The sequence below is a fragment of the Eucyclogobius newberryi genome, unplaced genomic scaffold, assembly GCF_026437365.1.
Source record: "Eucyclogobius newberryi isolate DKJ021-1_F unplaced genomic scaffold, fEucNew1.0.hap1 SCAF_59, whole genome shotgun sequence".
NCBI classification, from domain to species: domain Eukaryota; kingdom Metazoa; phylum Chordata; class Actinopteri; order Gobiiformes; family Gobiidae; genus Eucyclogobius; species Eucyclogobius newberryi.
In genome coordinates this window covers 438,234-459,522 of record NW_027316267.1, presented here as the reverse complement: position 1 = coordinate 459,522, position 21,289 = coordinate 438,234, and the positions used below count along the sequence as shown (strand labels likewise).

The window sequence follows — 21,289 nt, the reverse complement described above, 5'->3', positions numbered from 1 at the left end:
TGACTTGACTTTTGAATGCAGTAAGTGCTACTTGTTGGGGTAGTGTTGATGTCTTTGTCTGCATGCACTTTGAAATTACGTTCTGGAAAAGTTTGTTTAAACACCAGTTTCAGAGAGTCATTCTTATTTCCCTAACATGAGCATTGACTTGTCAATGAAATTCAGTAAGTGCTTTTTGTTGGGGGGCAGTTCCATATGACAAAAGCCTCCATTGGTAATGCAAAAGAAAAAGTCCTTGCTCCAAGATTACTTCAAATGGAACCACTTGTGCTTCTTCATGCTCATAAGTGCTCCTCTTTGGGGTTTTCTTGTCAGCAACTTGTTCACGAATAGGAACTGTACGGCCAATATCAGGACTCCTGTGCCAAATGTAAGTCAAAAGTAGAGCTCAACCACAGCCATGATCTGTCTGCATTTTATAGAAAGTGCTTCATAGTTGGGGTGTTGTGCTGGCTTCACTATTTAGCATTGCACAATAGAATATATCAGCTTGTTTTCTCAGTAATATCACTCTGTCTCTAGACACTGACTCTTGGGCAGTGATGCTGGCTTTAAAATCGAAATACAAGAATTGTTTCTTTTTCAGTAATAAACTAAACTGAACTTTTACTTTGATCAATGTCCATGATATTGTATGGCTCTTGGCTCCATAAACACTGTTGTTGATGGCTTGCATGTAAATTGACACTCGTTGAAAAAAGAGGGTGGGACCATGACACACATTGGTTTGCAGTTTACAGTCAACTCAAGACAGTTCTAGGTTCCACCGAGATTTGAACTCGGATCACTGGATTCAAAGCCCAGAGTGCTAACCATTACACCATGGAACCATACAATGCAATACCGCCATGTAGGGTTGAATTTGATGAGGGTTGGTGATCAATCTGATATGATATATCACATGCAGTGTTTTTGATGTAGGGGAACCACGGGAAGTTCTTTTCGCATTAGGCAAGTCCAAATTCTGTCTACATGCCGGCATGAGTCATTAAAATTGTATGGTCTAGTATTGTGTTTAATATCTTACAATAATTACATAGTAATACAACCGCCTGAACAGGGACTTGAACCCTGGACCCTCAGATTAAAAGTCTGATGCTCTACCTACTGAGCTATCCAGGCTCTGAGTGAGACAGAGCCAAATGGAGCCTGGATCATTTCATAGCTGTGCATAACCTTTTTTGGGAACAGTGTTCTTTTAGCAGCAAATAAACTGGATCCAGAGTCTGACTCCCATGAGGCCTTGCATCTTTACAATGTCAATGACAATGTAATCCTTCAATGGGTACCAAAGACAGTTGCAAAAATGATTTGGAAGTTTCACAATGATTCAACTTGTTTGGCTGATCACTGGCTATGTATTTGATGTCTCTTGTTGGTCTGCATCGATAACTTTGTTGACGGCTTGTATGTAAATTGACTACACATTGAAGGCCCATTTTCAGAATGGCCATTACCACAGTCGTTGAAACCCTGAAAAGAAGGTGGGGCTATGGCATACGGTACTTATACTGGTCACATACCTTAGCCAGCACAACTCACCAGAGACGGCCAAGAAGACATCGGAAGAAGATCTGGAGTACAGCAGCCACTTTGATAGGAATATCTGGATTCAGTGGAGTTCAACAGGAGCATTGACTTGTTTTTTTCAGTAAGTTCTACTTGTTGTGACCACCATTTAAGACATTGTGAAGCAAACACATTAAGACGACCTCAACTTGAGCCACTGTTGGCTTCTGCAATCATAAGTGCTTCTCTTTGGGGTTGTCTTGGTTGTGACTTTGGCCTCAATAACTGCAAGTATCTCAAGTTTTGAAAAATACCATGAAGTTTTCACTCTACCTGGTCATTCACATTACCCTGGCACAAGCACTGACTTGACTTTTGAATGCAGTAAGTGCTACTTGTTGGGGTAGTGTTGATGTCTTTGTCTGCATGCACTTTGAAATTACGTTCTGGAAAAGTTTGTTTAAACACCAGTTTCAGAGAGTCATTCTTATTTCCCTAACATGAGCATTGACTTGTCAATGAAATTCAGTAAGTGCTTTTTGTTGGGGGGCAGTTCCATATGACAAAAGCCTCCATTGGTAATGCAAAAGAAAAAGTCCTTGCTCCAAGATTACTTCAAATGGAACCACTTGTGCTTCTTCATGCTCATAAGTGCTCCTCTTTGGGGTTTTCTTGTCAGCAACTTGTTCACGAATATGAACTGTACGGCCAATATCAGGACTCCTGTGCCAAATGTAAGTCAAAAGTAGAGCTCAACCACAGCCATGATCTGTCTGCATTTTATAGAAAGTGCTTCATAGTTGGGGTGTTGTTCTGGCTTCACTATTTAGCATTGCACAATAGAATATATCAGCTTGTTTTCTCAGTAATATCACTCTGTCTCTAGACACTGACTCTTGGGCAGTGATGCTGGCTTTAAAATCGAAATACAAGAATTGTTTCTTTTTCAGTAATAAACTAAACTGAACTTTTACTTTGATCAATGTCCATGATATTGTATGGCTCTTGGCTCCATAAACACTGTTGTTGATGGCTTGCATGTAAATTGACACTCGTTGAAAAAAGAGGGTGGGACCATGACACACATTGGTTTGCAGTTTACAGTCAACTCAAGACAGTTCTAGGTTCCACCGAGATTTGAACTCGGATCACTGGATTCAAAGCCCAGAGTGCTAACCATTACACCATGGAACCATACAATGCAATACCGCCATGTAGGGTTGAATTTGATGAGGGTTGGTGATCAATCTGATATGATATATCACATGCAGTGTTTTTGATGTAGGGGAACCACGGGAAGTTCTTTTCGCATTAGGCAAGTCCAAATTCTGTCTACATGCCGGCATGAGTCATTAAAATTGTATGGTCTAGTATTGTGTTTAATATCTTACAATAATTACATAGTAATACAACCGCCTGAACAGGGACTTGAACCCTGGACCCTCAGATTAAAAGTCTGATGCTCTACCGACTGAGCTATCCAGGCTCTGAGTGAGACAGAGCCAAATGGAGCCTGGATCATTTCATAGCTGTGCATAACCTTTTTTGGGAACAGTGTTCTTTTAGCAGCAAATAAACTGGATCCAGAGTCTGACTCCCATGAGGCCTTGCATCTTTACAATGTCAATGACAATGTAATCCTTCAATGGGTACCAAAGACAGTTGCAAAAATGATTTGGAAGTTTCACAATGATTCAACTTGTTTGGCTGATCACTGGCTATGTATTTGATGTCTCTTGTTGGTCTGCATCGATAACTTTGTTGACGGCTTGTATGTAAATTGACTACACATTGAAGGCCCATTTTCAGAATGGCCATTACCACAGTCGTTGAAACCCTGAAAAGAAGGTGGGGCTATGGCATACGGTACTTATACTGGTCACATACCTTAGCCAGCACAACTCACCAGAGACGGCCAAGAAGACATCGGAAGAAGATCTGGAGTACAGCAGCCACTTTGATAGGAATATCTGGATTCAGTGGAGTTCAACAGGAGCATTGACTTGTTTTTTTCAGTAAGTTCTACTTGTTGTGACCACCATTTAAGACATTGTGAAGCAAACACATTAAGACGACCTCAACTTGAGCCACTGTTGGCTTCTGCAATCATAAGTGCTTCTCTTTGGGGTTGTCTTGGTTGTGACTTTGGCCTCAATAACTGCAAGTATCTCAAGTTTTGAAAAATACCATGAAGTTTTCACTCTACCTGGTCATTCACATTACCCTGGCACAAGCACTGACTTGACTTTTGAATGCAGTAAGTGCTACTTGTTGGGGTAGTGTTGATGTCTTTGTCTGCATGCACTTTGAAATTACGTTCTGGAAAAGTTTGTTTAAACACCAGTTTCAGAGAGTCATTCTTATTTCCCTAACATGAGCATTGACTTGTCAATGAAATTCAGTAAGTGCTTTTTGTTGGGGGGCAGTTCCATATGACAAAAGCCTCCATTGGTAATGCAAAAGAAAAAGTCCTTGCTCCAAGATTACTTCAAATGGAACCACTTGTGCTTCTTCATGCTCATAAGTGCTCCTCTTTGGGGTTTTCTTGTCAGCAACTTGTTCACGAATAGGAACTGTACGGCCAATATCAGGACTCCTGTGCCAAATGTAAGTCAAAAGTAGAGCTCAACCACAGCCATGATCTGTCTGCATTTTATAGAAAGTGCTTCATAGTTGGGGTGTTGTGCTGGCTTCACTATTTAGCATTGCACAATAGAATATATCAGCTTGTTTTCTCAGTAATATCACTCTGTCTCTAGACACTGACTCTTGGGCAGTGATGCTGGCTTTAAAATCGAAATACAAGAATTGTTTCTTTTTCAGTAATAAACTAAACTGAACTTTTACTTTGATCAATGTCCATGATATTGTATGGCTCTTGGCTCCATAAACACTGTTGTTGATGGCTTGCATGTAAATTGACACTCGTTGAAAAAAGAGGGTGGGACCATGACACACATTGGTTTGCAGTTTACAGTCAACTCAAGACAGTTCTAGGTTCCACCGAGATTTGAACTCGGATCACTGGATTCAAAGCCCAGAGTGCTAACCATTACACCATGGAACCATACAATGCAATACCGCCATGTAGGGTTGAATTTGATGAGGGTTGGTGATCAATCTGATATGATATATCACATGCAGTGTTTTTGATGTAGGGGAACCACGGGAAGTTCTTTTCGCATTAGGCAAGTCCAAATTCTGTCTACATGCCGGCATGAGTCATTAAAATTGTATGGTCTAGTATTGTGTTTAATATCTTACAATAATTACATAGTAATACAACCGCCTGAACAGGGACTTGAACCCTGGACCCTCAGATTAAAAGTCTGATGCTCTACCGACTGAGCTATCCAGGCTCTGAGTGAGACAGAGCCAAATGGAGCCTGAATCATTTCATAGCTGTGCATAACCTTTTTTGGGAACAGTGTTCTTTTAGCAGCAAATAAACTGGATCCAGAGTCTGACTCCCATGAGGCCTTGCATCTTTACAATGTCAATGACAATGTAATCCTTCAATGGGTACCAAAGACAGTTGCAAAAATGATTTGGAAGTTTCACAATGATTCAACTTGTTTGGCTGATCACTGGCTATGTATTTGATGTCTCTTGTTGGTCTGCATCGATAACTTTGTTGACGGCTTGTATGTAAATTGACTACACATTGAAGGCCCATTTTCAGAATGGCCATTACCACAGTCGTTGAAACCCTGAAAAGAAGGTGGGGCTATGGCATACGGTACTTATACTGGTCACATACCTTAGCCAGCACAACTCACCAGAGACGGCCAAGAAGACATCGGAAGAAGATCTGGAGTACAGCAGCCACTTTGATAGGAATATCTGGATTCAGTGGAGTTCAACAGGAGCATTGACTTGTTTTTTTCAGTAAGTTCTACTTGTTGTGACCACCATTTAAGACATTGTGAAGCAAACACATTAAGACGACCTCAACTTGAGCCACTGTTGGCTTCTGCAATCATAAGTGCTTCTCTTTGGGGTTGTCTTGGTTGTGACTTTGGCCTCAATAACTGCAAGTATCTCAAGTTTTGAAAAATACCATGAAGTTTTCACTCTACCTGGTCATTCACATTACCCTGGCACAAGCACTGACTTGACTTTTGAATGCAGTAAGTGCTACTTGTTTGGGTAGTGTTGATGTCTTTGTCTGCATGCACTTTGAAATTACGTTCTGGAAAAGTTTGTTTAAACACCAGTTTCAGAGAGTCATTCTTATTTCCCTAACATGAGCATTGACTTGTCAATGAAATTCAGTAAGTGCTTTTTGTTGGGGGGCAGTTCCATATGACAAAAGCCTCCATTGGTAATGCAAAAGAAAAAGTCCTTGCTCCAAGATTACTTCAAATGGAACCACTTGTGCTTCTTCATGCTCATAAGTGCTCCTCTTTGGGGTTTTCTTGTCAGCAACTTGTTCACGAATAGGAACTGTACGGCCAATATCAGGACTCCTGTGCCAAATGTAAGTCAAAAGTAGAGCTCAACCACAGCCATGATCTGTCTGCATTTTATAGAAAGTGCTTCATAGTTGGGGTGTTGTTCTGGCTTCACTATTTAGCATTGCACAATAGAATATATCAGCTTGTTTTCTCAGTAATATCACTCTGTCTCTAGACACTGACTCTTGGGCAGTGATGCTGGCTTTAAAATCGAAATACAAGAATTGTTTCTTTTTCAGTAATAAACTAAACTGAACTTTTACTTTGATCAATGTCCATGATATTGTATGGCTCTTGGCTCCATAAACACTGTTGTTGATGGCTTGCATGTAAATTGACACTCGTTGAAAAAAGAAGGTGGGACCATGGCACACATTGGTTTGCAGTTTACAGTCAACTCAAGACAGTTCTAGGTTCCACCGAGATTTGAACTCGGATCACTGGATTCAAAGCCCAGAGTGCTAACCATTACACCATGGAACCATACAATGCAATACCGCCATGTAGGGTTGAATTTGATGAGGGTTGGTGATCAATCTGATATGATATATCACATGCAGTGTTTTTGATGTAGGGGAACCACGGGAAGTTCTTTTCGCATTAGGCAAGTCCAAATTCTGTCTACATGCCGGCATGAGTCATTAAAATTGTATGGTCTAGTATTGTGTTTAATATCTTACAATAATTACATAGTAATACAACCGCCTGAACAGGGACTTGAACCCTGGACCCTCAGATTAAAAGTCTGATGCTCTACCGACTGAGCTATCCAGGCTCTGAGTGAGACAGAGCCAAATGGAGCCTGGATCATTTCATAGCTGTGCAGAACCTTTTTTGGGAACAGTGTTCTTTTAGCAGCAAATAAACTGGATCCAGAGTCTGACTCCCATGAGGCCTTGCATCTTTACAATGTCAATGACAATGTAATCCTTCAATGGGTACCAAAGACAGTTGCAAAAATGATTTGGAAGTTTCACAATGATTCAACTTGTTTGGCTGATCACTGGCTATGTATTTGATGTCTCTTGTTGGTCTGCATCGATAACTTTGTTGACGGCTTGTATGTAAATTGACTACACATTGAAGGCCCATTTTCAGAATGGCCATTACCACAGTCGTTGAAACCCTGAAAAGAAGGTGGGGCTATGGCATACGGTACTTATACTGGTCACATACCTTAGCCAGCACAACTCACCAGAGACGGCCAAGAAGACATCGGAAGAAGATCTGGAGTACAGCAGCCACTTTGATAGGAATATCTGGATTCAGTGGAGTTCAACAGGAGCATTGACTTGTTTTTTTCAGTAAGTTCTACTTGTTGTGACCACCATTTAAGACATTGTGAAGCAAACACATTAAGACGACCTCAACTTGAGCCACTGTTGGCTTCTGCAATCATAAGTGCTTCTCTTTGGGGTTGTCTTGGTTGTGACTTTGGCCTCAATAACTGCAAGTATCTCAAGTTTTGAAAAATACCATGAAGTTTTCACTCTACCTGGTCATTCACATTACCCTGGCACAAGCACTGACTTGACTTTTGAATGCAGTAAGTGCTACTTGTTGGGGTAGTGTTGATGTCTTTGTCTGCATGCACTTTGAAATTACGTTCTGGAAAAGTTTGTTTAAACACCAGTTTCAGAGAGTCATTCTTATTTCCCTAACATGAGCATTGACTTGTCAATGAAATTCAGTAAGTGCTTTTTGTTGGGGGGCAGTTCCATATGACAAAAGCCTCCATTGGTAATGCAAAAGAAAAAGTCCTTGCTCCAAGATTACTTCAAATGGAACCACTTGTGCTTCTTCATGCTCATAAGTGCTCCTCTTTGGGGTTTTCTTGTCAGCAACTTGTTCACGAATAGGAACTGTACGGCCAATATCAGGACTCCTGTGCCAAATGTAAGTCAAAAGTAGAGCTCAACCACAGCCATGATCTGTCTGCATTTTATAGAAAGTGCTTCATAGTTGGGGTGTTGTTCTGGCTTCACTATTTAGCATTGCACAATAGAATATATCAGCTTGTTTTCTCAGTAATATCACTCTGTCTCTAGACACTGACTCTTGGGCAGTGATGCTGGCTTTAAAATCGAAATACAAGAATTGTTTCTTTTTCAGTAATAAACTAAACTGAACTTTTACTTTGATCAATGTCCATGATATTGTATGGCTCTTGGCTCCATAAACACTGTTGTTGATGGCTTGCATGTAAATTGACACTCGTTGAAAAAAGAGGGTGGGACCATGGCACACATTGGTTTGCAGTTTACAGTCAACTCAAGACAGTTCTAGGTTCCACCGAGATTTGAACTCGGATCACTGGATTCAAAGCCCAGAGTGCTAACCATTACACCATGGAACCATACAATGCAATACCGCCATGTAGGGTTGAATTTGATGAGGGTTGGTGATCAATCTGATATGATATATCACATGCAGTGTTTTTGATGTAGGGGAACCACGGGAAGTTCTTTTCGCATTAGGCAAGTCCAAATTCTGTCTACATGCCGGCATGAGTCATTAAAATTGTATGGTCTAGTATTGTGTTTAATATCTTACAATAATTACATAGTAATACAACCGCCTGAACAGGGACTTGAACCCTGGACCCTCAGATTAAAAGTCTGATGCTCTACCGACTGAGCTATCCAGGCTCTGAGTGAGACAGAGCCAAATGGAGCCTGAATCATTTCATAGCTGTGCATAACCTTTTTTGGGAACAGTGTTCTTTTAGCAGCAAATAAACTGGATCCAGAGTCTGACTCCCATGAGGCCTTGCATCTTTACAATGTCAATGACAATGTAATCCTTCAATGGGTACCAAAGACAGTTGCAAAAATGATTTGGAAGTTTCACAATGATTCAACTTGTTTGGCTGATCACTGGCTATGTATTTGATGTCTCTTGTTGGTCTGCATCGATAACTTTGTTGACGGCTTGTATGTAAATTGACTACACATTGAAGGCCCATTTTCAGAATGGCCATTACCACAGTCGTTGAAACCCTGAAAAGAAGGTGGGGCTATGGCATACGGTACTTATACTGGTCACATACCTTAGCCAGCACAACTCACCAGAGACGGCCAAGAAGACATCGGAAGAAGATCTGGAGTACAGCAGCCACTTTGATAGGAATATCTGGATTCAGTGGAGTTCAACAGGAGCATTGACTTGTTTTTTTCAGTAAGTTCTACTTGTTGTGACCACCATTTAAGACATTGTGAAGCAAACACATTAAGACGACCTCAACTTGAGCCACTGTTGGCTTCTGCAATCATAAGTGCTTCTCTTTGGGGTTGTCTTGGTTGTGACTTTGGCCTCAATAACTGCAAGTATCTCAAGTTTTGAAAAATACCATGAAGTTTTCACTCTACCTGGTCATTCACATTACCCTGGCACAAGCACTGACTTGACTTTTGAATGCAGTAAGTGCTACTTGTTTGGGTAGTGTTGATGTCTTTGTCTGCATGCACTTTGAAATTACGTTCTGGAAAAGTTTGTTTAAACACCAGTTTCAGAGAGTCATTCTTATTTCCCTAACATGAGCATTGACTTGTCAATGAAATTCAGTAAGTGCTTTTTGTTGGGGGGCAGTTCCATATGACAAAAGCCTCCATTGGTAATGCAAAAGAAAAAGTCCTTGCTCCAAGATTACTTCAAATGGAACCACTTGTGCTTCTTCATGCTCATAAGTGCTCCTCTTTGGGGTTTTCTTGTCAGCAACTTGTTCACGAATAGGAACTGTACGGCCAATATCAGGACTCCTGTGCCAAATGTAAGTCAAAAGTAGAGCTCAACCACAGCCATGATCTGTCTGCATTTTATAGAAAGTGCTTCATAGTTGGGGTGTTGTTCTGGCTTCACTATTTAGCATTGCACAATAGAATATATCAGCTTGTTTTCTCAGTAATATCACTCTGTCTCTAGACACTGACTCTTGGGCAGTGATGCTGGCTTTAAAATCGAAATACAAGAATTGTTTCTTTTTCAGTAATAAACTAAACTGAACTTTTACTTTGATCAATGTCCATGATATTGTATGGCTCTTGGCTCCATAAACACTGTTGTTGATGGCTTGCATGTAAATTGACACTCGTTGAAAAAAGAAGGTGGGACCATGGCACACATTGGTTTGCAGTTTACAGTCAACTCAAGACAGTTCTAGGTTCCACCGAGATTTGAACTCGGATCACTGGATTCAAAGCCCAGAGTGCTAACCATTACACCATGGAACCATACAATGCAATACCGCCATGTAGGGTTGAATTTGATGAGGGTTGGTGATCAATCTGATATGATATATCACATGCAGTGTTTTTGATGTAGGGGAACCACGGGAAGTTCTTTTCGCATTAGGCAAGTCCAAATTCTGTCTACATGCCGGCATGAGTCATTAAAATTGTATGGTCTAGTATTGTGTTTAATATCTTACAATAATTACATAGTAATACAACCGCCTGAACAGGGACTTGAACCCTGGACCCTCAGATTAAAAGTCTGATGCTCTACCGACTGAGCTATCCAGGCTCTGAGTGAGACAGAGCCAAATGGAGCCTGGATCATTTCATAGCTGTGCAGAACCTTTTTTGGGAACAGTGTTCTTTTAGCAGCAAATAAACTGGATCCAGAGTCTGACTCCCATGAGGCCTTGCATCTTTACAATGTCAATGACAATGTAATCCTTCAATGGGTACCAAAGACAGTTGCAAAAATGATTTGGAAGTTTCACAATGATTCAACTTGTTTGGCTGATCACTGGCTATGTATTTGATGTCTCTTGTTGGTCTGCATCGATAACTTTGTTGACGGCTTGTATGTAAATTGACTACACATTGAAGGCCCATTTTCAGAATGGCCATTACCACAGTCGTTGAAACCCTGAAAAGAAGGTGGGGCTATGGCATACGGTACTTATACTGGTCACATACCTTAGCCAGCACAACTCACCAGAGACGGCCAAGAAGACATCGGAAGAAGATCTGGAGTACAGCAGCCACTTTGATAGGAATATCTGGATTCAGTGGAGTTCAACAGGAGCATTGACTTGTTTTTTTCAGTAAGTTCTACTTGTTGTGACCACCATTTAAGACATTGTGAAGCAAACACATTAAGACGACCTCAACTTGAGCCACTGTTGGCTTCTGCAATCATAAGTGCTTCTCTTTGGGGTTGTCTTGGTTGTGACTTTGGCCTCAATAACTGCAAGTATCTCAAGTTTTGAAAAATACCATGAAGTTTTCACTCTACCTGGTCATTCACATTACCCTGGCACAAGCACTGACTTGACTTTTGAATGCAGTAAGTGCTACTTGTTGGGGTAGTGTTGATGTCTTTGTCTGCATGCACTTTGAAATTACGTTCTGGAAAAGTTTGTTTAAACACCAGTTTCAGAGAGTCATTCTTATTTCCCTAACATGAGCATTGACTTGTCAATGAAATTCAGTAAGTGCTTTTTGTTGGGGGGCAGTTCCATATGACAAAAGCCTCCATTGGTAATGCAAAAGAAAAAGTCCTTGCTCCAAGATTACTTCAAATGGAACCACTTGTGCTTCTTCATGCTCATAAGTGCTCCTCTTTGGGGTTTTCTTGTCAGCAACTTGTTCACGAATAGGAACTGTACGGCCAATATCAGGACTCCTGTGCCAAATGTAAGTCAAAAGTAGAGCTCAACCACAGCCATGATCTGTCTGCATTTTATAGAAAGTGCTTCATAGTTGGGGTGTTGTTCTGGCTTCACTATTTAGCATTGCACAATAGAATATATCAGCTTGTTTTCTCAGTAATATCACTCTGTCTCTAGACACTGACTCTTGGGCAGTGATGCTGGCTTTAAAATCGAAATACAAGAATTGTTTCTTTTTCAGTAATAAACTAAACTGAACTTTTACTTTGATCAATGTCCATGATATTGTATGGCTCTTGGCTCCATAAACACTGTTGTTGATGGCTTGCATGTAAATTGACACTCGTTGAAAAAAGAGGGTGGGACCATGGCACACATTGGTTTGCAGTTTACAGTCAACTCAAGACAGTTCTAGGTTCCACCGAGATTTGAACTCGGATCACTGGATTCAAAGCCCAGAGTGCTAACCATTACACCATGGAACCATACAATGCAATACCGCCATGTAGGGTTGAATTTGATGAGGGTTGGTGATCAATCTGATATGATATATCACATGCAGTGTTTTTGATGTAGGGGAACCACGGGAAGTTCTTTTCGCATTAGGCAAGTCCAAATTCTGTCTACATGCCGGCATGAGTCATTAAAATTGTATGGTCTAGTATTGTGTTTAATATCTTACAATAATTACATAGTAATACAACCGCCTGAACAGGGACTTGAACCCTGGACCCTCAGATTAAAAGTCTGATGCTCTACCGACTGAGCTATCCAGGCTCTGAGTGAGACAGAGCCAAATGGAGCCTGGATCATTTCATAGCTGTGCATAACCTTTTTTGGGAACAGTGTTCTTTTAGCAGCAAATAAACTGGATCCAGAGTCTGACTCCCATGAGGCCTTGCATCTTTACAATGTCAATGACAATGTAATCCTTCAATGGGTACCAAAGACAGTTGCAAAAATGATTTGGAAGTTTCACAATGATTCAACTTGTTTGGCTGATCACTGGCTATGTATTTGATGTCTCTTGTTGGTCTGCATCGATAACTTTGTTGACGGCTTGTATGTAAATTGACTACACATTGAAGGCCCATTTTCAGAATGGCCATTACCACAGTCGTTGAAACCCTGAAAAGAAGGTGGGGCTATGGCATACGGTACTTATACTGGTCACATACCTTAGCCAGCACAACTCACCAGAGACGGCCAAGAAGACATCGGAAGAAGATCTGGAGTACAGCAGCCACTTTGATAGGAATATCTGGATTCAGTGGAGTTCAACAGGAGCATTGACTTGTTTTTTTCAGTAAGTTCTACTTGTTGTGACCACCATTTAAGACATTGTGAAGCAAACACATTAAGACGACCTCAACTTGAGCCACTGTTGGCTTCTGCAATCATAAGTGCTTCTCTTTGGGGTTGTCTTGGTTGTGACTTTGGCCTCAATAACTGCAAGTATCTCAAGTTTTGAAAAATACCATGAAGTTTTCACTCTACCTGGTCATTCACATTACCCTGGCACAAGCACTGACTTGACTTTTGAATGCAGTAAGTGCTACTTGTTGGGGTAGTGTTGATGTCTTTGTCTGCATGCACTTTGAAATTACGTTCTGGAAAAGTTTGTTTAAACACCAGTTTCAGAGAGTCATTCTTATTTCCCTAACATGAGCATTGACTTGTCAATGAAATTCAGTAAGTGCTTTTTGTTGGGGGGCAGTTCCATATGACAAAAGCCTCCATTGGTAATGCAAAAGAAAAAGTCCTTGCTCCAAGATTACTTCAAATGGAACCACTTGTGCTTCTTCATGCTCATAAGTGCTCCTCTTTGGGGTTTTCTTGTCAGCAACTTGTTCACGAATAGGAACTGTACGGCCAATATCAGGACTCCTGTGCCAAATGTAAGTCAAAAGTAGAGCTCAACCACAGCCATGATCTGTCTGCATTTTATAGAAAGTGCTTCATAGTTGGGGTGTTGTTCTGGCTTCACTATTTAGCATTGCACAATAGAATATATCAGCTTGTTTTCTCAGTAATATCACTCTGTCTCTAGACACTGACTCTTGGGCAGTGATGCTGGCTTTAAAATCGAAATACAAGAATTGTTTCTTTTTCAGTAATAAACTAAACTGAACTTTTACTTTGATCAATGTCCATGATATTGTATGGCTCTTGGCTCCATAAACACTGTTGTTGATGGCTTGCATGTAAATTGACACTCGTTGAAAAAAGAGGGTGGGACCATGGCACACATTGGTTTGCAGTTTACAGTCAACTCAAGACAGTTCTAGGTTCCACCGAGATTTGAACTCGGATCACTGGATTCAAAGCCCAGAGTGCTAACCATTACACCATGGAACCATACAATGCAATACCGCCATGTAGGGTTGAATTTGATGAGGGTTGGTGATCAATCTGATATGATATATCACATGCAGTGTTTTTGATGTAGGGGAACCACGGGAAGTTATTTTCGCATTAGGCAAGTCCAAATTCTGTCTACATGCCGGCATGAGTCATTAAAATTGTATGGTCTAGTATTGTGTTTAATATCTTACAATAATTACATAGTAATACAACCGCCTGAACAGGGACTTGAACCCTGGACCCTCAGATTAAAAGTCTGATGCTCTACCGACTGAGCTATCCAGGCTCTGAGTGAGACAGAGCCAAATGGAGCCTGGATCATTTCATAGCTGTGCATAACCTTTTTTGGGAACAGTGTTCTTTTAGCAGCAAATAAACTGGATCCAGAGTCTGACTCCCATGAGGCCTTGCATCTTTACAATGTCAATGACAATGTAATCCTTCAATGGGTACCAAAGACAGTTGCAAAAATGATTTGGAAGTTTCACAATGATTCAACTTGTTTGGCTGATCACTGGCTATGTATTTGATGTCTCTTGTTGGTCTGCATCGATAACTTTGTTGACGGCTTGTATGTAAATTGACTACACATTGAAGGCCCATTTTCAGAATGGCCATTACCACAGTCGTTGAAACCCTGAAAAGAAGGTGGGGCTATGGCATACGGTACTTATACTGGTCACATACCTTAGCCAGCACAACTCACCAGAGACGGCCAAGAAGACATCGGAAGAAGATCTGGAGTACAGCAGCCACTTTGATAGGAATATCTGGATTCAGTGGAGTTCAACAGGAGCATTGACTTGTTTTTTTCAGTAAGTTCTACTTGTTGTGACCACCATTTAAGACATTGTGAAGCAAACACATTAAGACGACCTCAACTTGAGCCACTGTTGGCTTCTGCAATCATAAGTGCTTCTCTTTGGGGTTGTCTTGGTTGTGACTTTGGCCTCAATAACTGCAAGTATCTCAAGTTTTGAAAAATACCATGAAGTTTTCACTCTACCTGGTCATTCACATTACCCTGGCACAAGCACTGACTTGACTTTTGAATGCAGTAAGTGCTACTTGTTGGGGTAGTGTTGATGTCTTTGTCTGCATGCACTTTGAAATTACGTTCTGGAAAAGTTTGTTTAAACACCAGTTTCAGAGAGTCATTCTTATTTCCCTAACATGAGCATTGACTTGTCAATGAAATTCAGTAAGTGCTTTTTGTTGGGGGGCAGTTCCATATGACAAAAGCCTCCATTGGTAATGCAAAAGAAAAAGTCCTTGCTCCAAGATTACTTCAAATGGAACCACTTGTGCTTCTTCATGCTCATAAGTGCTCCTCTTTGGGGTTTTCTTGTCAGCAACTTGTTCACGAATAGGAACTGTACGGCCAATATCAGGACTCCTGTGCCAAATGTAAGTCAAAAGTAGAGCTCAACCACAGCCATGATCTGTCTGCATTTTATAGAAAGTGCTTCATAGTTGGGGTGTTGTTCTGGCTTCACTATTTAGCATTGCACAATAGAATATATCAGCTTGTTTTCTCAGTAATATCACTCTGTCTCTAGACACTGACTCTTGGGCAGTGATGCTGGCTTTAAAATCGAAATACAAGAATTGTTTCTTTTTCAGTAATAAACTAAACTGAACTTTTACTTTGATCAATGTCCATGATATTGTATGGCTCTTGGCTCCATAAACACTGTTGTTGATGGCTTGCATGTAAATTGACACTCGTTGAAAAAAGAGGGTGGGACCATGGCACACATTGGTTTGCAGTTTACAGTCAACTCAAGACAGTTCTAGGTTCCACCGAGATTTGAACTCGGATCACTGGATTCAAAGCCCAGAGTGCTAACCATTACACCATGGAACCATACAATGCAATACCGCCATGTAGGGTTGAATTTGATGAGGGTTGGTGATCAATCTGATATGATATATCACATGCAGTGTTTTTGATGTAGGGGAACCACGGGAAGTTCTTTTCGCATTAGGCAAGTCCAAATTCTGTCTACATGCCGGCATGAGTCATTAAAATTGTATGGTCTAGTATTGTGTTTAATATCTTACAATAATTACATAGTAATACAACCGCCTGAACAGGGACTTGAACCCTGGACCCTCAGATTAAAAGTCTGATGCTCTACCGACTGAGCTATCCAGGCTCTGAGTGAGACAGAGCCAAATGGAGCCTGAATCATTTCATAGCTGTGCATAACCTTTTTTGGGAACAGTGTTCTTTTAGCAGCAAATAAACTGGATCCAGAGTCTGACTCCCATGAGGCCTTGCATCTTTACAATGTCAATGACAATGTAATCCTTCAATGGGTACCAAAGACAGTTGCAAAAATGATTTGGAAGTTTCACAATGATTCAACTTGTTTGGCTGATCACTGGCTATGTATTTGATGTCTCTTGTTGGTCTGCATCGATAACTTTGTTGACGGCTTGTATGTAAATTGACTACACATTGAAGGCCCATTTTCAGAATGGCCATTACCACAGTCGTTGAAACCCTGAAAAGAAGGTGGGGCTATGGCATACGGTACTTATACTGGTCACATACCTTAGCCAGCACAACTCACCAGAGACGGCCAAGAAGACATCGGAAGAAGATCTGGAGTACAGCAGCCACTTTGATAGGAATATCTGGATTCAGTGGAGTTCAACAGGAGCATTGACTTGTTTTTTTCAGTAAGTTCTACTTGTTGTGACCACCATTTAAGACATTGTGAAGCAAACACATTAAGACGACCTCAACTTGAGCCACTGTTGGCTTCTGCAATCATAAGTGCTTCTCTTTGGGGTTGTCTTGGTTGTGACTTTGGCCTCAATAACTGCAAGTATCTCAAGTTTTGAAAAATACCATGAAGTTTTCACTCTACCTGGTCATTCACATTACCCTGGCACAAGCACTGACTTGACTTTTGAATGCAGTAAGTGCTACTTGTTTGGGTAGTGTTGATGTCTTTGTCTGCATGCACTTTGAAATTACGTTCTGGAAAAGTTTGTTTAAACACCAGTTTCAGAGAGTCATTCTTATTTCCCTAACATGAGCATTGACTTGTCAATGAAATTCAGTAAGTGCTTTTTGTTGGGGGGCAGTTCCATATGACAAAAGCCTCCATTGGTAATGCAAAAGAAAAAGTCCTTGCTCCAAGATTACTTCAAATGGAACCACTTGTGCTTCTTCATGCTCATAAGTGCTCCTCTTTGGGGTTTTCTTGTCAGCAACTTGTTCACGAATAGGAACTGTACGGCCAATATCAGGACTCCTGTGCCAAATGTAAGTCAAAAGTAGAGCTCAACCACAGCCATGATCTGTCTGCATTTTATAGAAAGTGCTTCATAGTTGGGGTGTTGTTCTGGCTTCACTATTTAGCATTGCACAATAGAATATATCAGCTTGTTTTCTCAGTAATATCACTCTGTCTCTAGACACTGACTCTTGGGCAGTGATGCTGGCTTTAAAATCGAAATACAAGAATTGTTTCTTTTTCAGTAATAAACTAAACTGAACTTTTACTTTGATCAATGTCCATGATATTGTATGGCTCTTGGCTCCATAAACACTGTTGTTGATGGCTTGCATGTAAATTGACACTCGTTGAAAAAAGAAGGTGGGACCATGGCACACATTGGTTTGCAGTTTACAGTCAACTCAAGACAGTTCTAGGTTCCACCGAGATTTGAACTCGGATCACTGGATTCAAAGCCCAGAGTGCTAACCATTACACCATGGAACCATACAATGCAATACCGCCATGTAGGGTTGAATTTGATGAGGGTTGGTGATCAATCTGATATGATATATCACATGCAGTGTTTTTGATGTAGGGGAACCACGGGAAGTTCTTTTCGCATTAGGCAAGTCCAAATTCTGTCTACATGCCGGCATGAGTCATTAAAATTGTATGGTCTAGTATTGTGTTTAATATCTTACAATAATTACATAGTAATACAACCGCCTGAACAGGGACTTGAACCCTGGACCCTCAGATTAAAAGTCTGATGCTCTACCGACTGAGCTATCCAGGCTCTGAGTGAGACAGAGCCAAATGGAGCCTGGATCATTTCATAGCTGTGCAGAACCTTTTTTGGGAACAGTGTTCTTTTAGCAGCAAATAAACTGGATCCAGAGTCTGACTCCCATGAGGCCTTGCATCTTTACAATGTCAATGACAATGTAATCCTTCAATGGGTACCAAAGACAGTTGCAAAAATGATTTGGAAGTTTCACAATGATTCAACTTGTTTGGCTGATCACTGGCTATGTATTTGATGTCTCTTGTTGGTCTGCATCGATAACTTTGTTGACGGCTTGTATGTAAATTGACTACACATTGAAGGCCCATTTTCAGAATGGCCATTACCACAGTCGTTGAAACCCTGAAAAGAAGGTGGGGCTATGGCATACGGTACTTATACTGGTCACATACCTTAGCCAGCACAACTCACCAGAGACGGCCAAGAAGACATCGGAAGAAGATCTGGAGTACAGCAGCCACTTTGATAGGAATATCTGGATTCAGTGGAGTTCAACAGGAGCATTGACTTGTTTTTTTCAGTAAGTTCTACTTGTTGTGACCACCATTTAAGACATTGTGAAGCAAACACATTAAGACGACCTCAACTTGAGCCACTGTTGGCTTCTGCAATCATAAGTGCTTCTCTTTGGGGTTGTCTTGGTTGTGACTTTGGCCTCAATAACTGCAAGTATCTCAAGTTTTGAAAAATACCATGAAGTTTTCACTCTACCTGGTCATTCACATTACCCTGGCACAAGCACTGACTTGACTTTTGAATGCAGTAAGTGCTACTTGTTGGGGTAGTGTTGATGTCTTTGTCTGCATGCACTTTGAAATTACGTTCTGGAAAAGTTTGTTTAAACACCAGTTTCAGAGAGTCATTCTTATTTCCCTAACATGAGCATTGACTTGTCAATGAAATTCAGTAAGTGCTTTTTGTTGGGGGGCAGTTCCATATGACAAAAGCCTCCATTGGTAATGCAAAAGAAAAAGTCCTTGCTCCAAGATTACTTCAAATGGAACCACTTGTGCTTCTTCATGCTCATAAGTGCTCCTCTTTGGGGTTTTCTTGTCAGCAACTTGTTCACGAATAGGAACTGTACGGCCAATATCAGGACTCCTGTGCCAAATGTAAGTCAAAAGTAGAGCTCAACCACAGCCATGATCTGTCTGCATTTTATAGAAAGTGCTTCATAGTTGGGGTGTTGTTCTGGCTTCACTATTTAGCATTGCACAATAGAATATATCAGCTTGTTTTCTCAGTAATATCACTCTGTCTCTAGACACTGACTCTTGGGCAGTGATGCTGGCTTTAAAATCGAAATACAAGAATTGTTTCTTTTTCAGTAATAAACTAAACTGAACTTTTACTTTGATCAATGTCCATGATATTGTATGGCTCTTGGCTCCATAAACACTGTTGTTGATGGCTTGCATGTAAATTGACACTCGTTGAAAAAAGAGGGTGGGACCATGGCACACATTGGTTTGCAGTTTACAGTCAACTCAAGACAGTTCTAGGTTCCACCGAGATTTGAACTCGGATCACTGGATTCAAAGCCCAGAGTGCTAACCATTACACCATGGAACCATACAATGCAATACCGCCATGTAGGGTTGAATTTGATGAGGGTTGGTGATCAATCTGATATGATATATCACATGCAGTGTTTTTGATGTAGGGGAACCACGGGAAGTTCTTTTCGCATTAGGCAAGTCCAAATTCTGTCTACATGCCGGCATGAGTCATTAAAATTGTATGGTCTAGTATTGTGTTTAATATCTTACAATAATTACATAGTAATACAACCGCCTGAACAGGGACTTGAACCCTGGACCCTCAGATTAAAAGTCTGATGCTCTACCGACTGAGCTATCCAGGCTCTGAGTGAGACAGAGCCAAATGGAGCCTGGATCATTTCATAGCTGTGCATAACCTTTTTTGGGAACAGTGTTCTTTTAGCAGCAAATAAACTGGATCCAGAGTCTGACTCCCATGAGGCCTTGCATCTTTACAATGTCAATGACAATGTAATCCTTCAATGGGTACCAAAGACAGTTGCAAAAATGATTTGGAAGTTTCACAATGATTCAACTTGTTTGGCTGATCACTGGCTATGTATTTGATGTCTCTTGTTGGTCTGCATCGATAACTTTGTTGACGGCTTGTATGTAAATTGACTACACATTGAAGGCCCATTTTCAGAATGGCCATTACCACAGTCGTTGAAACCCTGAAAAGAAGGTGGGGCTATGGCATACGGTACTTATACTGGTCACATACCTTAGCCAGCACAACTCACCAGAGACGGCCAAGAAGACATCGGAAGAAGATCTGGAGTACAGCAGCCACTTTGATAGGAATATCTGGATTCAGTGGAGTTCAACAGGAGCATTGACTTGTTTTTTTCAGTAAGTTCTACTTGTTGTGACCACCATTTAAGACATTGTGAAGCAAACACATTAAGACGACCTCAACTTGAGCCACTGTTGGCTTCTGCAATCATAAGTGCTTCTCTTTGGGGTTGTCTTGGTTGTGACTTTGGCCTCAATAACTGCAAGTATCTCAAGTTTTGAAAAATACCATGAAGTTTTCACTCTACCTGGTCATTCACATTACCCTGGCACAAGCACTGACTTGACTTTTGAATGCAGTAAGTGCTACTTGTTGGGGTAGTGTTGATGTCTTTGTCTGCATGCACTTTGAAATTACGTTCTGGAAAAGTTTGTTTAAACACCAGTTTCAGAGAGTCATTCTTATTTCCCTAACATGAGCATTGACTTGTCAATGAAATTCAGTAAGTGCTTTTTGTTGGGGGGCAGTTCCATATGACAAAAGCCTCCATTGGTAATGCAAAAGAAAAAGTCCTTGCTCCAAGATTACTTCAAATGGAACCACTTGTGCTTCTTCATGCTCATAAGTGCTCCTCTTTGGGGTTTTCTTGTCAGCAACTTGTTCACGAATAGGAACTGTACGGCCAATATCAGGACTCCTGTGCCAAATGTAAGTCAAAAGTAGAGCTCAACCACAGCCATGATCTGTCTGCATTTTATAGAAAGTGCTTCATAGTTGGGGTGTTGTTCTGGCTTCACTATTTAGCATTGCACAATAGAATATATCAGCTTGTTTTCTCAGTAATATCACTCTGTCTCTAGACACTGACTCTTGGGCAGTGATGCTGGCTTTAAAATCGAAATACAAGAATTGTTTCTTTTTCAGTAATAAACTAAACTGAACTTTTACTTTGATCAATGTCCATGATATTGTATGGCTCTTGGCTCCATAAACACTGTTGTTGATGGCTTGCATGTAAATTGAC

General features: G+C 40.8%; 22 non-coding genes across 22 annotated transcripts; all 22 read right to left on the bottom strand.

Annotated features, from left to right (window-relative positions):
- Positions 1 to 758: 758 nt before the first annotated feature.
- Positions 759 to 830, bottom strand: trnaq-uug (transfer RNA glutamine (anticodon UUG)). Its single transcript has one exon. It is a non-coding gene; the product is annotated as a tRNA-Gln (tRNA).
- Positions 831 to 1,049: 219 nt separating this feature from the next.
- On the bottom strand, positions 1,050 to 1,122 carry trnak-uuu (transfer RNA lysine (anticodon UUU)). Its single transcript has one exon. It is a non-coding gene; the product is annotated as a tRNA-Lys (tRNA).
- A 1,509-nt stretch (positions 1,123 to 2,631) lies between these two features.
- trnaq-uug (transfer RNA glutamine (anticodon UUG)) lies at positions 2,632 to 2,703 on the bottom strand. The gene has a single exon. It is a non-coding gene; the product is annotated as a tRNA-Gln (tRNA).
- A 219-nt stretch (positions 2,704 to 2,922) lies between these two features.
- On the bottom strand, positions 2,923 to 2,995 carry trnak-uuu (transfer RNA lysine (anticodon UUU)). Its single transcript has one exon. It is a non-coding gene; the product is annotated as a tRNA-Lys (tRNA).
- A 1,509-nt stretch (positions 2,996 to 4,504) lies between these two features.
- Positions 4,505 to 4,576, bottom strand: trnaq-uug (transfer RNA glutamine (anticodon UUG)). Its single transcript has one exon. It is a non-coding gene; the product is annotated as a tRNA-Gln (tRNA).
- Positions 4,577 to 4,795: 219 nt separating this feature from the next.
- On the bottom strand, positions 4,796 to 4,868 carry trnak-uuu (transfer RNA lysine (anticodon UUU)). The gene has a single exon. It is a non-coding gene; the product is annotated as a tRNA-Lys (tRNA).
- Positions 4,869 to 6,377: 1,509 nt separating this feature from the next.
- On the bottom strand, positions 6,378 to 6,449 carry trnaq-uug (transfer RNA glutamine (anticodon UUG)). Its single transcript has one exon. It is a non-coding gene; the product is annotated as a tRNA-Gln (tRNA).
- Positions 6,450 to 6,668: 219 nt separating this feature from the next.
- On the bottom strand, positions 6,669 to 6,741 carry trnak-uuu (transfer RNA lysine (anticodon UUU)). Its single transcript has one exon. It is a non-coding gene; the product is annotated as a tRNA-Lys (tRNA).
- A 1,509-nt stretch (positions 6,742 to 8,250) lies between these two features.
- On the bottom strand, positions 8,251 to 8,322 carry trnaq-uug (transfer RNA glutamine (anticodon UUG)). The gene has a single exon. It is a non-coding gene; the product is annotated as a tRNA-Gln (tRNA).
- Positions 8,323 to 8,541: 219 nt separating this feature from the next.
- Positions 8,542 to 8,614, bottom strand: trnak-uuu (transfer RNA lysine (anticodon UUU)). Its single transcript has one exon. It is a non-coding gene; the product is annotated as a tRNA-Lys (tRNA).
- Positions 8,615 to 10,123: 1,509 nt separating this feature from the next.
- Positions 10,124 to 10,195, bottom strand: trnaq-uug (transfer RNA glutamine (anticodon UUG)). Its single transcript has one exon. It is a non-coding gene; the product is annotated as a tRNA-Gln (tRNA).
- Positions 10,196 to 10,414: 219 nt separating this feature from the next.
- Positions 10,415 to 10,487, bottom strand: trnak-uuu (transfer RNA lysine (anticodon UUU)). The gene has a single exon. It is a non-coding gene; the product is annotated as a tRNA-Lys (tRNA).
- A 1,509-nt stretch (positions 10,488 to 11,996) lies between these two features.
- On the bottom strand, positions 11,997 to 12,068 carry trnaq-uug (transfer RNA glutamine (anticodon UUG)). The gene has a single exon. It is a non-coding gene; the product is annotated as a tRNA-Gln (tRNA).
- Positions 12,069 to 12,287: 219 nt separating this feature from the next.
- On the bottom strand, positions 12,288 to 12,360 carry trnak-uuu (transfer RNA lysine (anticodon UUU)). The gene has a single exon. It is a non-coding gene; the product is annotated as a tRNA-Lys (tRNA).
- Positions 12,361 to 13,869: 1,509 nt separating this feature from the next.
- trnaq-uug (transfer RNA glutamine (anticodon UUG)) lies at positions 13,870 to 13,941 on the bottom strand. Its single transcript has one exon. It is a non-coding gene; the product is annotated as a tRNA-Gln (tRNA).
- A 219-nt stretch (positions 13,942 to 14,160) lies between these two features.
- On the bottom strand, positions 14,161 to 14,233 carry trnak-uuu (transfer RNA lysine (anticodon UUU)). The gene has a single exon. It is a non-coding gene; the product is annotated as a tRNA-Lys (tRNA).
- Positions 14,234 to 15,742: 1,509 nt separating this feature from the next.
- Positions 15,743 to 15,814, bottom strand: trnaq-uug (transfer RNA glutamine (anticodon UUG)). Its single transcript has one exon. It is a non-coding gene; the product is annotated as a tRNA-Gln (tRNA).
- Positions 15,815 to 16,033: 219 nt separating this feature from the next.
- trnak-uuu (transfer RNA lysine (anticodon UUU)) lies at positions 16,034 to 16,106 on the bottom strand. The gene has a single exon. It is a non-coding gene; the product is annotated as a tRNA-Lys (tRNA).
- A 1,509-nt stretch (positions 16,107 to 17,615) lies between these two features.
- On the bottom strand, positions 17,616 to 17,687 carry trnaq-uug (transfer RNA glutamine (anticodon UUG)). Its single transcript has one exon. It is a non-coding gene; the product is annotated as a tRNA-Gln (tRNA).
- Positions 17,688 to 17,906: 219 nt separating this feature from the next.
- Positions 17,907 to 17,979, bottom strand: trnak-uuu (transfer RNA lysine (anticodon UUU)). Its single transcript has one exon. It is a non-coding gene; the product is annotated as a tRNA-Lys (tRNA).
- Positions 17,980 to 19,488: 1,509 nt separating this feature from the next.
- trnaq-uug (transfer RNA glutamine (anticodon UUG)) lies at positions 19,489 to 19,560 on the bottom strand. The gene has a single exon. It is a non-coding gene; the product is annotated as a tRNA-Gln (tRNA).
- A 219-nt stretch (positions 19,561 to 19,779) lies between these two features.
- trnak-uuu (transfer RNA lysine (anticodon UUU)) lies at positions 19,780 to 19,852 on the bottom strand. Its single transcript has one exon. It is a non-coding gene; the product is annotated as a tRNA-Lys (tRNA).
- Between the last annotated feature and the right edge of the window lie 1,437 nt (positions 19,853 to 21,289).